Genomic DNA, 14,667 nt, shown 5'->3' with positions numbered 1-14,667 from the left:
GTGATTTATCTTGAGATATATTGTGGTTATTGAGAACCAATAATTATTGTGATTATCAGTGATGCCTTCAGTTGCCAATAGAGAACTGTTGTGGTCATGATTTTCTATGGATGCTTTTTCAGATGCTCATGCAGATTTGATGATTCTTATCTTGGAGATTTGATGATTCTTATTATGGATATTTGATGCTTTTATACATATTTGATGATTTTATTATGGATTATCTTTTATGATTTTGAGATTTATGATTCCATGAGCTTAGGGTAGGTAATCTACTTGTAGTGTTGGGAAGTGGCTTGCAATGGGGGTCGAGGCCCTAAGTGGCTGGTAGGGTAACTCATTGTAAGTTTGGTTAATAAGTGATAACATTTACACACTAAATGGAGATTAAATGAACCTAAAAAGATAATTTTTTTGATTTTCTTGCCCATGCCTTGAGCGCTTGTACAGGCTAGGATGGGAGCAGTGAGAACGCATGGTTGCGACCGTGCATTCCGTAGTATGCCTCGTTAGTATGAGAGGATACTAGTGGCCACATGAGATCAGTATGGACCCGTGGAGTTTAGCTAACTGTCAAGGTAACTTGTACGTGATAATTGCGATGACACTTTTCCGCTTGCATAGTAGGTTTCCTACATGTCTTTGTGTGCCTCTGAGAATTAGATGTCGGTTTTGTGTGATGAAACCTTTGAGTAAGTATACTTTTAGGATTCTTGGATATGTAGAGATTTATTCTATGTAGTTTTGATATCTTATTTGGTACTTGAGATTATCTCCTCAGTACGGTGGGAGTGGACCACTTAGGTTCCACGCGGTCGGGTGGTAGTGTATTTTCACTCTTATCATTTGAGATCCGTCCAAGACACCGTGGCTGGAGTATCCTTGGTTGGTATTTATTCTTCATTATGTTCTTGAAGCATTATGATAGATAATATACCTTATGATGGATGTATTTACTGGTATGTTTCTTATATTGATGATTTGCTTTACTTTTCATATATTAGTTGATGATTTATTATGCTTTAATTTGCATGTTAGTAGGATGTTTTAAGAGTGACATTCCTACTATTTTAATACCAATGATCTCTTCGGTACTTTGGAATGTTACGCATGGAGGGATGGCTAAGATCCACGATGGTCTAATGATACAATTTACGGTTGGGAAGAACCGTGCACTTAGTTATTTATGTTTGTGATATATGGTTATCTTTTGTGATGTTGTATCATGTATGATATGTGGTTTCATTTATGTTATTGCATCATGGATTAATATTAGATGAGGATAATGTATTTTATTTACTTGGATCTTTATTCCTTTTCATACCTTGTGATATGTACAGTGGATGATTGAGCTAAATTAAAATATAATTACAAAATGACACTTGTATATTGTTTAAGTACATTAGATGTATCATTGTTATTTCATAAGGATCAGATGTTAGATGAAAAGTTAATTTAGAACCGATACAACGTTAAGGGATCTTTAAAGAATGTAACCTGTTATGTATATATGTTATGTTTATTTTAATTTGAATTGTTGCTATTGCTTTCGCAAATGTTATGAATGATTTTATCTTTCATGTTAAAAAAAAAAATTGTTTGGCAAACTTAGTAAAATTCTTTGGATCCCTTGGCGGGGCATTACACAACCGTGGTTAAATCTGATCAACTTTTGGTCAAACTTGATCTTTGCATATGTGAATATGAGCAAATGTGAGTATGAATTCCAGTAACAATTCTATGCAAATTCTAATTCAACCTTTCAAAATGAAGAGATGAGGGTCTCTTAAATAGACTTTCTTGGAATTCATCAACGGTTGAGATCGATTTCAATCAATGGTCAGCATTAAAGGTGAAGTTCAGTCATAAAGGGAGATTTCCAAATTAAAGGGAGTTAAAAGATTTAACTTGAGTAAAATAAGCAGTTAACTGATTCAATTTGAGTAGAAAAAAGAGTTAACTGATTTAACTCATTTTTTATCAATAGTGAACTAAAAATTTTCCTTTTTGAACTGAAAAGAGATTTTGTTGAGATATTTAATTTATTAAAATGAGATATGCTCTCATAATTACTTTTTCTATTTAATTAAATAATCTTTAATTAATTAGAGACACTTTTCTTGTTTAATTAAATAACTTCATTTAATTATTTAATTTAATAAAATGAGATATGCTCTCATAATTACTTTTTCTATTTAATTAAATAATCTTTAATTAATTCGAGACCATTTTTTTATTTAATTAAATAACTTCATTTAATTAATTAGGAATGGCTTCTCGTTTAATTAAATAACTTTTTTTAATTAATTAAAAGTAAGTACTCTATTTAATTAAATAATTTCGTTTAATTATTTCAAAATTCTTTTCAAAACTAGTCAACTCAAGTCAACTGTGGTTAAATCTGATCAACTTTTGGTCAAACTTGATCTTTGCGTATATGAATATGAGCAAATATGAGTATGAATTCCAGCAACAATTCAATGCAAATTCTCATTCAACCTTTCAAAATGAAGAGATGAGGGTCTTTTAAATAGACTTTCCTGAAATTCATCAATGGTTGAGATCGATTTCAATCAACAGTCATCATTAAAGGTGAAGTTCAGTCATAAAGGGAGATTTCCAAATTAAAGGGAGGTAACGGATTTAATTTGAGTAAAATAAGAGGTTAACTGATTCAATTTGAGTAGAAAAAGGAGTTGACTGATTTAACTCATTTTATATCAATAGTGAACTGGAAATTTTTCTTTCTGAACTGAAGAGATATTTTGTTGAGATATTTAATTTAATAAAATGAGATATGCTCTCATAATTACTTTTTCTATTTAATTAAATAGCATTTAATTAATTAGAGACATTTTTCTTATTTAATTAAATAACTTCAATTAATTAATTAGGAATGGCTTCTCATTTAATTAACTTTGTTTAATTAATTAGAAGTAAGTACTCTATTTAATTAAATAATTTCATTTAATTATTTGAAAAATTTTCTCGAAACTAGTCAACTCAAGTCAACCGTGGTTAAATCTGGTCAACTTTTGGTCAAACTTGATCTTTGCATATGTGAATATGAGAAAATGTGAGTATGAATTCCAGCAACAATTCGATGCAAATTCTCATTCAACCTTTTAAAATGAAGAGATGAGGGTCTCTTAAATAGACTTTCCTCGAATTCATCAACGGTTGAGATCGATTTCAATCAACAGTCAGAATTAAAGGTGAAGTTTAGTCATAAAGAGAGATTTCCAAATTAAAAGGAGTTAGCAGATTTAATTTGAGTAAAATAAAGAGTTAACTAATTCAATTTGAGTAGAAAAAGGAGTTAACTGATTTAACTCATTTTTTTATCAATAGTGAACTGAAAATTTCCCTTTTTGAACTAAAGAGAGATTTTGTTGAGATATTTAATTTAATAAAATGAGATATGCTCTCATAATTACTTTTTCTATTTAATTAAATAATCTTTAATTAATTAGAGACACTTTTCTTATTTAATTAAATAACTTCATTTAATTAATTAGGAATGGCTTCTCATTTAATTAAATAACTTTTTTTAATTAATTAGAAGTAAGTACTCCATTTAATTAAATAATTTCAATTTTTTTTTGAAACTAGTCAACTCAAGTCAACCGTGGTTAAATCTGGTCAACTTTTGATCAAATTTGATCTTTGCGTATGTGAATATGAACAAATGTGAGTATGAATTCCAGCAACAATTTGATGCAAATTCTCATTCAAACTTTCAAAATGAAGAGATGAGGGTCTCTTAAATACACTTTCCTAAAATTCATCAAGGGTTGAGATCAATTTTAATCAACGGTCAGGATTAAAGGTGAAGTTTAGTCATAAAAGGAGATTTCCAAATTAAAGAGAGTTAACGGATTTAATTTGAGTCAAATAAGGAGTTAACTGATTCAATTTGAGTAGAAAAAAGAGTTAACAGTTTTAACTCATTTTTTGTCAATAGTGAACTAAAAATTTTCTTTTTTGAACTGAAGAGAGATTTTGTTGAGATATTTAATTTAATAAAATGAGATATGCTCTCATAATTACTTTTTCTATTTAATTAAATAATCTTTAATTAATTAAAGACAGTTATTATTTAATTAAATAAATTCATTTAATTAATTAGGAATGGCTTCTCATTGAATCAAATAACTTTGTTTAATTAATTAGAAGTAAGTACTCCATTTAATTAAATAATTTTATTTAATGATTTCAAAATTCCTTTCGAAACTAGTCAACTCAAGTCAACCGTGGTTAAATCTGGTCAACTTTTGGTCAAACTTGATCTTTGCGTATGTGAATATGAGCGAATGTGAGTATGAATTTCAGCAATAATTCGATGCAAATTCTCATTCAACCTTTCAAAATAAAGAGATGAGGGTCTTTTAAATAGACTTTTCTGGAATTCATCAATGGTTGAGATTGATTTCAATCAACGGTCAGGATTAAAGGTGAAGTTTACTCATAAAGAGAGATTTCCAAATTAAAGGGAGTTAATAGATTTAATTTGAGTAAAATAAAGATTTAACTAATTCAATTTGATTAGAAAAAGGAGTTAACTCATTTAACTCATTTTTTATCAATAGTGAACTGAAAATTTCCCTTTATGAACTAAAGAGAGATTTTGTTGTGATATTTAATTTACTAAAATGAGATATGCTCTCATAATTACTTTTTCTATTTAATTAAATAATCTTTAATTAATTAGAGACACTTTTCTTATTTAATTAAATAACTTCATTTAATTAATTAGGAATGGCTTCTCATTTAATCAAATAACTTTGTTTAATTAATTAGAAGTAAGTACTCCATTTAATTTAATAATTTCATTTAATTATTTCAAAATTTTTTTTGAAACTAGTCAACTCAAGTCAGCCGTGGTTAAATATGGTCAACTTTTGGTCTGTAGTGCCTGCACCTAGTTCACATTTTGTTATCGTTGCTGAACTCTTTTAGAACTAGTTTTATGTTGTTGGTTAGCAGCATTCTTTTGAGATTAATAATAATACAAATTTTTTAAGGGAATGTTGGCATTCTTTGAAAGATGACGAATATGGTCATTTAAGATTTTCAATAATTATTATTGAATTATTAATATGATCTTTTGAGTATTGAATTATAATTGACTTTTATCATACAGGATTATAGTTAGTAATTAGTCAACTGATATTAATTGGAACGTTGTTATGATTATGTAATTATTAATTAAATCAATCAATAAGAGTTAATTAAATTTAATTAACAATGAAGTTAAGTAATGAAGATTTAATTGATATAATTCTTTTAATTAGATTGTAGAAATATTGATATCAAGTTGATAGGTGTTATTCTTATGACTTGAATGATTACCTTAAATATTTGATGGCGAAGACTTAGTAATATTTAATTGGGGACTATTAGAATATGGACCTATGTTAATTGATTGATGTAATTGATCATTTTAATAAAGTTATAATCTCGTATTCAAAGAATGATAATTGGTCCTCTTATAATATAACGAATAATGATTCTAAAAAAGTTGAAAGGTTAATCAATTAGAATATGGATCATGGTTAAATATAAAGGACAATTTAATTAAGGTCAATGATGATCATTTTAGTGAATATTTATCCTTAAGTTATTCTTAGAATGTAATTCTTAATAATGAAAGGGTAATGCTATCGGGGAACAATTGGGTTGACTTGTAGGTCAAATGATGAAACTTAAAACACTTGAAGTATACTTGCAAATAGAAAACTGAAAACCCCTACACATTATTCAACGATGAGAATTTAGTAAACCAAAACATGTGTTTGCATCGTGTATTCTATATGCTTCTTGTTTTGGATTTTGAGTTGACTAGTGTTGACCAGTCCTAAGTTGTTACCAGAGGCTCGGGGGTTATGAGATGTGATCGCATGTTGATCTTATTTGGTCTTGATCTTTATAAGCCCAACCATGGTTATGTGATCGTATGCTCTATGAAATGTTTGTATTTGTTCTTCAGCCTTCATGTGTGAAGCTAAGATGTAAATATATATGAGATGCTTGAGCTATTCATTTTTGACTCATCAATCAGTTATCCTTGGATTACTTTCTAGTCGCCATGATGGGACTGAAATGTGGATTTATTTTTTGATAATGTCATGTTGTGACATGTTTAACTCAACCATTTTGGAGTCTTCGATCATTATGATTTTGAGATATTCTTGGTTGCTTGTTGAGAACCATTTATCTTGAGATATATTTTGGTTATTGAGAACTAATTGATACTTATGATTATCAGTGATGACTTCAGTTGCCAATAGAGAACTGTTGTGGTCATGATTTTTTTATGGATGCTTTTTTAGATTCTCATGGAGATTTGATGATTCTTATCTTGAAGATTTGATGATTCTTATTATGGATATTTGATACTTTTATGCATATTTGATGATTTTATTATGGATTATCTTTTATGATTTTTAGATTTATAATTCCATGAGCTTAGGGTAGGTGCTCTACTTGTAGTGTCGGGAAGTGGCTTGCAATGGAGGCTGGGGCCCTAAGTGGCTGCCAGGGTAACTCATTGTTAGTTTGGTTAATAAGTGATAACATTTATACACTAAATGAAGATTAAATGAACGTAAAAAGATAATTTTTTTGATGTTCTCACCCATGCCTTGAGTGCTTGTGCAGGCTAGGATGGGAGTAGTGAGAATGCATAGTTGCGACCGTGCATTCCGTAGTATACCTCGTAAAAATGAGAGGATACTAGTGGCCGCATGAGATTAGTATAGACCCATAGAGTTTAGCTAACTGCCAGTGTAACTTGTACGTGATAATTGTGATGACACTTTCTCGCTTGTAGAGTAAGTTTCCTACATGTCTTTGTGTGCCTCTAGGAATTAGATATCTATTTTGTGTGTGTTGGAACCTTTGAGTTAGTATACTTTTAGGATTCCTAGACTTATAGAGATTTGTGCTTCATGAATTGATTTCCTATTTGAGACTTGAGATTATCTCCTCAGCACAATGGGAGTGGACCACTTAAGTTCCTCGTGGTCGGGTGGTAGTGTATTTTCACTCTTATCATTTGAGATCCGTTCGAGACACCATGACTGGAGTATCCTTGGTTGGTATTTATTCTTCATTATATTCTTGGAGCATTATGATAGATAATATACCTTATTATGGATGTATTTACTGGTATGTTTCTTATATTGATGATTTGCTTTACTTTGCATATGTTAGTTGATGATTTATTATGCTTTACTTTGCATGTTAGTAGGATGTTTTAAGAGTGACATTCCTACTATGTTAATACCGATGATCTCTTCGATGCTTTGGAATGTTACGCACGGAGGGATGGCTAGGATCCACGATGGTCTAATGATGCTATTTAAGGTTGGGAGGAACCGTGCACTTAGTTATTTATGTTTGTGATCTATGGTTATCTTTTGTGATGGATGTTTATATCTTTTGCGATGATGTATCATGTATGATATGTGGTTTCATTTATGTTATTGCATCATGGATTAATATTAGAAGATGATGATGTACTTTATTTACTTTGATGTTTATTCTTTTAAGCTTTTCATACCCTGTGATATGTACAGTGGATGATTGAGCTAAACTAAAATATAATTACAAAAGGACACTTGTATATTGTTTAAGTACATTGGATGTATCATTGTTATTTCATAAAGATGAGATGTTCGATGAATAGTTAATTTAGATGTGATACAACGTTAAGGGATCTTTAAAGAATGTAGCCTGTTATGTATATATGTTATGCTTATTTTCATTTGAATTGTTGCTATTGCTTCCGAAAATGTTATGAATGGTCTTATCTTTCATGTTTAAAAAAAAAATTGTTTGACAAACTTAGTAAAATTCTTTAGATCCCTTCGCGGGGCATTACATGGTCAAACTTGATCTTTGCATATGTCAATATGAGCAAATGTGAGTATGAATTCCAACAACAATTCAATGCAAATTTTCATTCAACCATTCAAAATGAAGAGATGAGGGTTTGTTAAATAGACTTTTCTGGAATTCATCAACGTTTGAGATCGATTTCAATCAACGGTCGGGATTAAAGGTGAAGTTTAGTCATAAAGGGAGATTTTCAAACTAAAGGGAGGTAATGGATTTAATTTGATTAAAATAAGAAGTTAACTAATTCAATTTGAGTAGAAAGAGGAGTTAACTGATTTAACTCATTTTTGATCAATAGTGAACTAGAAATTTTACTTTTTGAACTAAAGAGAGATTTTGTTGAGATATTTAATTTAATAAAATGAGATATGCTCGCATAATTACTTTTTCTATTTAATTAAATAATCTTTAATTAATTATAGACACTTTTCTTATTTAATTAAGTAACTTTATTTAATTAATTAGGAATGACTTCTCATTTAATTAAATAACTTTGTTTAATTAGTTAGAAGTAAGTACTCCATTTAATTAAATAATTTCGTTTAATTATTTCAAAATTTTTTTCGAAACTAGTCAACTCATGTCAACCGTGGTTAAATCTGGTCAACTTTTTGTCAAACTTGATCTTTGCATATGTGAATATGAGAAAATGTGAGTATGAATTTCAGCAACAATTCGATGAAAATTCTCATTCAACCTTTCAAAATGAAGAGATGAGGGTCTCTGAAATAGACTTTCATCGAATTCATCAACAGTTGAGATCGATTTCAATCAACGGTCAGGATTAAAGTTGAAGTTCAGTCATAAAGGGAGATTTCCAAATTAAAGGGAGTTAACGGATTTAATTTGAGTAAAATAAGAAGTTAACTGATTCAATTTGAGTAGAAAAAGAAGTCAACTGATTTAACTCCTTTTTTATCAATACTGAACTAAAAATTTCTCTTTTTTAAATGAAGAGAGATTTTGTTGAGATATTTAATTTAATAAAATGAGATATGCTTTCATAATTACTTTTTCTATTTAATTAAATAATTTTTAATTAATTAGAAATACTTTTCTTATTTAATTAAATAACTTCATTTAATTAATTAGGAGTGGCTTCTCATTTAATTAAATAACTTTGTTTAATTAATTAACAATAAGTACTCCATTTAATTAAATAATTTCAAAAAAAAATTCAAAACTAGTCAACTCAAGTCAACCATGGTTAAATCTAGTCAACTTTTGGTCAAACTTGATCTTTGCATATGTAAATATGAGCAAATGTGAGTATGAATTCCAGCAACAATTCGATGCAAATTTTCATTCAACCTTTCAAAATGAAGAGATGAGGGTCTCTTATATAGACTTTCCTAGAACTCATCAACGGTTGAGATCGATTTCAATCAACGGTCAAGATTAAAGGTGAAGTTCAGTCATAAAAGGAGATTTCCAAATTAAAGGGAGTTAATAGATTTAATTTGAGTAAAATAAGGAGTTAACTAATTCAGTTTGAGTAGAAAAAGGAATTAACTGATTTAAATCATTTTTGATCAATAGTGAACTGAAAATTTCCCTTTTTGAATTGACGAGAGATTTTGTTGAGATATTTAATTTAATAAAATGAGATATGCTCTCATAATTATTTTTCCTATTTAATTAAATAATCTTTAATTAATTACAGACACTTTTTTTATTTAATTAAATAACTTCATTTAATTAATTAGGAATGGCTTCTCATTTAATTAAATGACTTTATTTAATTAATTAGAAGTAAGTACTTCATTTAATTAAATAATTTCGTTTAATTATTTCAAAATTATTTTTGAAACCAGTCAACTGAAGTCAACCGTGGTTAAATCTAGTCAACTTTTGGTCAAACTTGATGTTTGCGTATGTGAATATGAGCAAATGTGATTATGAATTCCAGCAATAATTCGATGCAAATTCTCATTCAACCTTTCAAAATGAAGAGATGAGGGTCTCTTAAATAGACTTTCCTAGAATTCATCAATGGTTGAGATCGATTTCTATCAATGGTCAGGATTAAAGGTGAAGTTCAGTCATAAAGGGAGATTTTCAAATTAAAGTGAGTTAATAGATTTGATTTGAGTAAAATAAGGAGTTAAATAATTCAATTTGAGTAGAACAAGGAGTTAACTGATTTAACTCATTTTTTATCAATAGTGAACTGAAAATTTTCCTTTTTGAACTGAAGAGAGATTTTGTTAAGTTGTTTAATTTAATAAAATGAGATATGCTCTTATAATTACTTTTTCTATTTAATTAAATAATCTTTAATTAATTACAGACACTTTTCTTATTTTATTAAATAACTTCATTTAATTAATTAGGAATGGCTTCTCATTTAATTAAATAATTTTGTTTAATTAATTAGAATTAATTACTCCATTTAATTAAATAATTTCGTTTAATTATTTTAAAATTCTTTTCGAAACTAGTCAACTCAAGTCAACCCTAGTTAAATCTTGTCAACTTTTGGTCAAACTTGATCTTTGCGTATGTGAATATGAGAAAATGTGAGTATGAATTTCAGCAACAATTCGATGCAAATTCTGATTCAACCTTTCAAAATGAAAAGATGAGGGTCTCTTAAATAAACTTTCCTGTAGTTCATCAATGGTTGAGATCAATTTAATTCAACGGTCAGGATTAAAGGTGACGTTCAGTCATAAAGAAAGATTTTCAAATTAAAGGGAGTTAACGGATTTAATTTGAGTAAAATAATGAGTTAACTGATTCAATTTGAATAGAAAAAGGAGTTAACTCATTTAACTGATTTTTGATCAATAGTGAACAAAAAATTTCCCTTTTTGAACTAAAGAGAGATTTTGTTGAGATATTGAATTTAATAAAATGTGATATGCTCTCATAATTAATTTTTCTATTTAATTAAATAATTTTTAATTAATTATAGATAATTTTCTTATTTAATTAAATAACTTCATTTAATTAATTAGGAATAACTTCTCATTTAATTAAATAACTTTGTTTAATTAATTAGAAGTAAGTACTCCATTTAATTAAATAATTTTGTTTAATTATTTCAAAATTATTTTCGAAACTAGTTAACTCAAGTCAACTGTGGTTAAATCTGTTTAACTTTTGGTCAAACTTGATCTTTGCGTATGTGAATATGAGCAAATGTGAGTATGAATTCTAGCAACAATTCAATGCAAATTCTGATTCAACGTTTCAAAATGAAGAGATGAGGCTGTCTTAAATAGACTTTCTTAGAATTCATCAACGGTTGAGATCAATTTCAATCAATGGTCAGGATTAAAATTGAAGTTCAATCATAAAGGGAGATTTTCAAATTAAAGTGAGGTAACAGATTTAATTTGAGTAAAATAAGGAATTAACTGATTCAATTTGAGTAGAAAAAGGAGTTAACTGATTGAACTCATTTTTGGTCAATGGTGAATTAGAAATTTTTCTTTTTGAACTGAAAAGAGATTTTGTTCAGATATTTAATTTACTAAAACGAGATATGCTCTCATAATTTCTCTTTTTATTTAATTAAATAATCTTTAATTAATTAGAGACACTTTTCTTATTTAATTAAATAACTTCATTTAATTAATTAGGAATGGCTTCTCATTTAATTAAATAACATTTTTTAATTAATCAGAAGTAAGTAGTCCATTTAATTAAATAATTTCATTTAATTATTTCAAAATTCTTTTCTAAACTAGTCAACTCAAGTCAACTGTGGTTAAATCTGGTCAACTTTTGGTGAAATTTGATGTTTGCATATGTGAATATGAGCAAATGTGAGTATAAATTCCAGCAACAATTCAATGCAAATTCTCATTCAAACTTTCAAAATGAAGAGATGAGGGTCTCTTAAATAGACTTTCCTGGAATTCATCAATGGTTGAGATCGATTTCAATCAACGGTCAGGAATAAGAGTGAATTTCAGTCATAAAGAGAGATTTCCAAATTAAAGGGAGTTAAAAGATTTAATTTGAGTAAAATAAGCAGTTAACTGATTCAATTTGAGTACAAAATGGAGTTAACTGATTTAACTCATATTTGACCAATAGTGAACTAGAAATTTTACTTTTTGAACTGAAGAGAGATTTTGTTGAGATATTTAATTTTATAAAATGAGTTATGCTCTCATAATTACTCTTTCTATTTAATCAAATAATCTTTAATTAATTAGAGACACTTTTCTTATTCAATTAAATAACTTCATTTAATTAATTAGGAATGGCTTCTTATTTAATTAAATAACTTTGTTTAATTAATTAGAAGTAAGTACTCCATTTAATTAAATAATTTCGTTTAATTATTTCACAAAAAAATTTTAAACTAGTCAACTCAAGTCAACCGTGGTTAAATCTGGTCAACTTTTGGTCAAACTTGATCTTTGCGTATGTGAATATGAGCAAATGTGAGTATGAATTCCGGTAACAATTCATTGCAAATTGTCATTTAACCTTTCAAAATGCAGAGATGAGGGTCTCTTAAATAGACTTTCCTAAAATTCATCAACAGTTGTGATCGATTTCAATCAACGGTCAGAATTAAAGTTAAAGTTCAGTCATAAAGGGAGATCTCTGAATTAAAGGGAGTTAACAGATTTGATTTGAGTAAAATAAGGAGTTAACTGATTCAATTTGAGTAGAAAAAGGAGTTAACTGATTTAACTCATTTTTTATCAATAGTGAACAGAAAATTTCTCTTTTTGAACTGAAGAGAGATTTTGTTGAGATATTTAATTTATTAAAATGAGATATGCTCTCATAATTACTTTTTGTATTTAATTAAATAATCTTTAATGAATTCGAGACACTTTTCTTATTTAATTAAATAAATTCATTTAATTAATTAGGAATGGCTTCTCATTTAATTAAAACACTTTGTTTAATTAATTAGAAGTAAGTACTCCATTTAATTAAATAATTTCATTTAATTATTTCAAAAAAAAATTCGAAACTAGTCAACTCAAGTCAACCATGGTTAAATTTGGTCAATTTTTGGTCAAACTTGATCTTTGCGTATGTGAATATGAGCAAATGTGAGTATGAATTCTAGCAACAATTCGATGCAAATTTTCATTCAACCTTTTAAAATGAAGAGATGAGAGTCTCTTAAATAGACTTTTGTGGAATTTATCAACGGTTGAGATCGATTTCAATCAACGGTCAGGATTAAAAGTGAAGTTCAGCCATAAAGGGAGATTTTGAAATTAAAAGGAGTTAACAAATTTAATTTGAGTAAAATAAAGAGTTAACCAATTCAATTTGACTAGAAAAAGGAGTTAACTAATTTAACTCATTTTTGATCAATAATGAACTGAAAATTTCCCTTTTCGAACTGAAGAGAGATTTTGTTGAGATATTTAATTTAATAAAATGAGACATTCTCTCATAATTACTTTTTCTATTTAATTAAATAATCTTTAATTAATTAGAGACATTTTTCATATTTAATTAAATAAATTCATTTAATTAATTAGGAATGGCTTCTCATTTATATATATAACTTTGTTTAATTAATTAGAAGTAAGTACTCCATTTAAATAAATAATTTTGTTTAATTATTTCAAAATTCTTTTCAAAACTAGTCAACTCAAGTCAACCGTAGTTAAATCTGCTTAACTTTTGGTCAGACTTGATCTTTGCGTATCTGAATATGAGCAAATGGGAGTATGAATTCTAGCAACAATTCGATGCAAATTCTCATTCAACCTTTCAAAATGAAGAGATGAGGATCTCTTAAATAGACTTTCCTGGAATTCATCAACGGTTGAGATCAATTTCAATCAACGGTCAGGATTAAAGGTGAAGTTCAGTCATAAAGGGAGATTTCCAAATTAAAGAGAGTTAACAGATTTAATTTGAGTAAAATAAGGAGTTAACTGATTCAATTTGAGTACAAAAATGAGTTAACTAATTTAACTCATTTTTGATGAATAGTGAACTGGAAATTTTCTCTTTTGAACTGAAGAGAGATTTTGTTGACATATTTAATTTAATAAAATGAGATATGCTTTGATAATTAATATTTCTATTTAATTAAATAATCTTTAATTAATTAGAGATGCTTTTCTTATTTAATTAAATAACTTAATATAATTAATTAGGAATGGCTTCTCATTTAATTAAATAACTTTGTTTAAATAATTAGAAGTAAGTACTCGATTTAATTAAATAATTTTGTTTAATTATTTCAAAATTCTTTTCGAAACTAGTCAACTCAAGTCAACCGTGGTTAAATCTGGTCAACTTTTGGTGAAACTTGATCTTTGCGTATGTGAATATGAGCAAATGTGAGTATGAATTCTAGCAAAAATTCGATGCAAATTCTCATTCAACCTTTCCAAATGAAGAGATGAGGATCTCTTAAATAGACTTTCTTGGAATTCATCAACGGTTGAGATCGATTTCAATCAATGGTTAGGATTAAGGGTGAAGTTCAGTCATAAAAGGAGATTTGCAAATTAAAGGGAGTCAACAGATTTAATTTGAGTAAAATAATGAGTTAACCGATTCAATTTGAATAGAAAAAGGAGTTAACTCATTTAACTCATTTTTGATCAATAGTGAACTGGACATTTCCCTTTTTGAACTAAAGAGAGATTTTGTGGAGATACTTAATTTAATAAAATGAGATATGCTCTCATAATTACTTTTTTTATTTAATTAAATAATATTTAATTAATTAGAGACACTTTTCTTATTTAATTAAATAACTTCATTTAATTAATTAGTAATGACTTCTCATTTAATTAAATAACTTTGTTTAATTAATTA

This window comes from Cupressus sempervirens, chromosome 8, assembly GCF_028749045.1.
Source record: "Cupressus sempervirens isolate cs-2001-9-10 chromosome 8, ASM2874904v1, whole genome shotgun sequence".
NCBI lineage: Eukaryota > Viridiplantae > Streptophyta > Pinopsida > Cupressales > Cupressaceae > Cupressus > Cupressus sempervirens.
Note: the sequence above shows the minus strand (reverse complement) of the source record.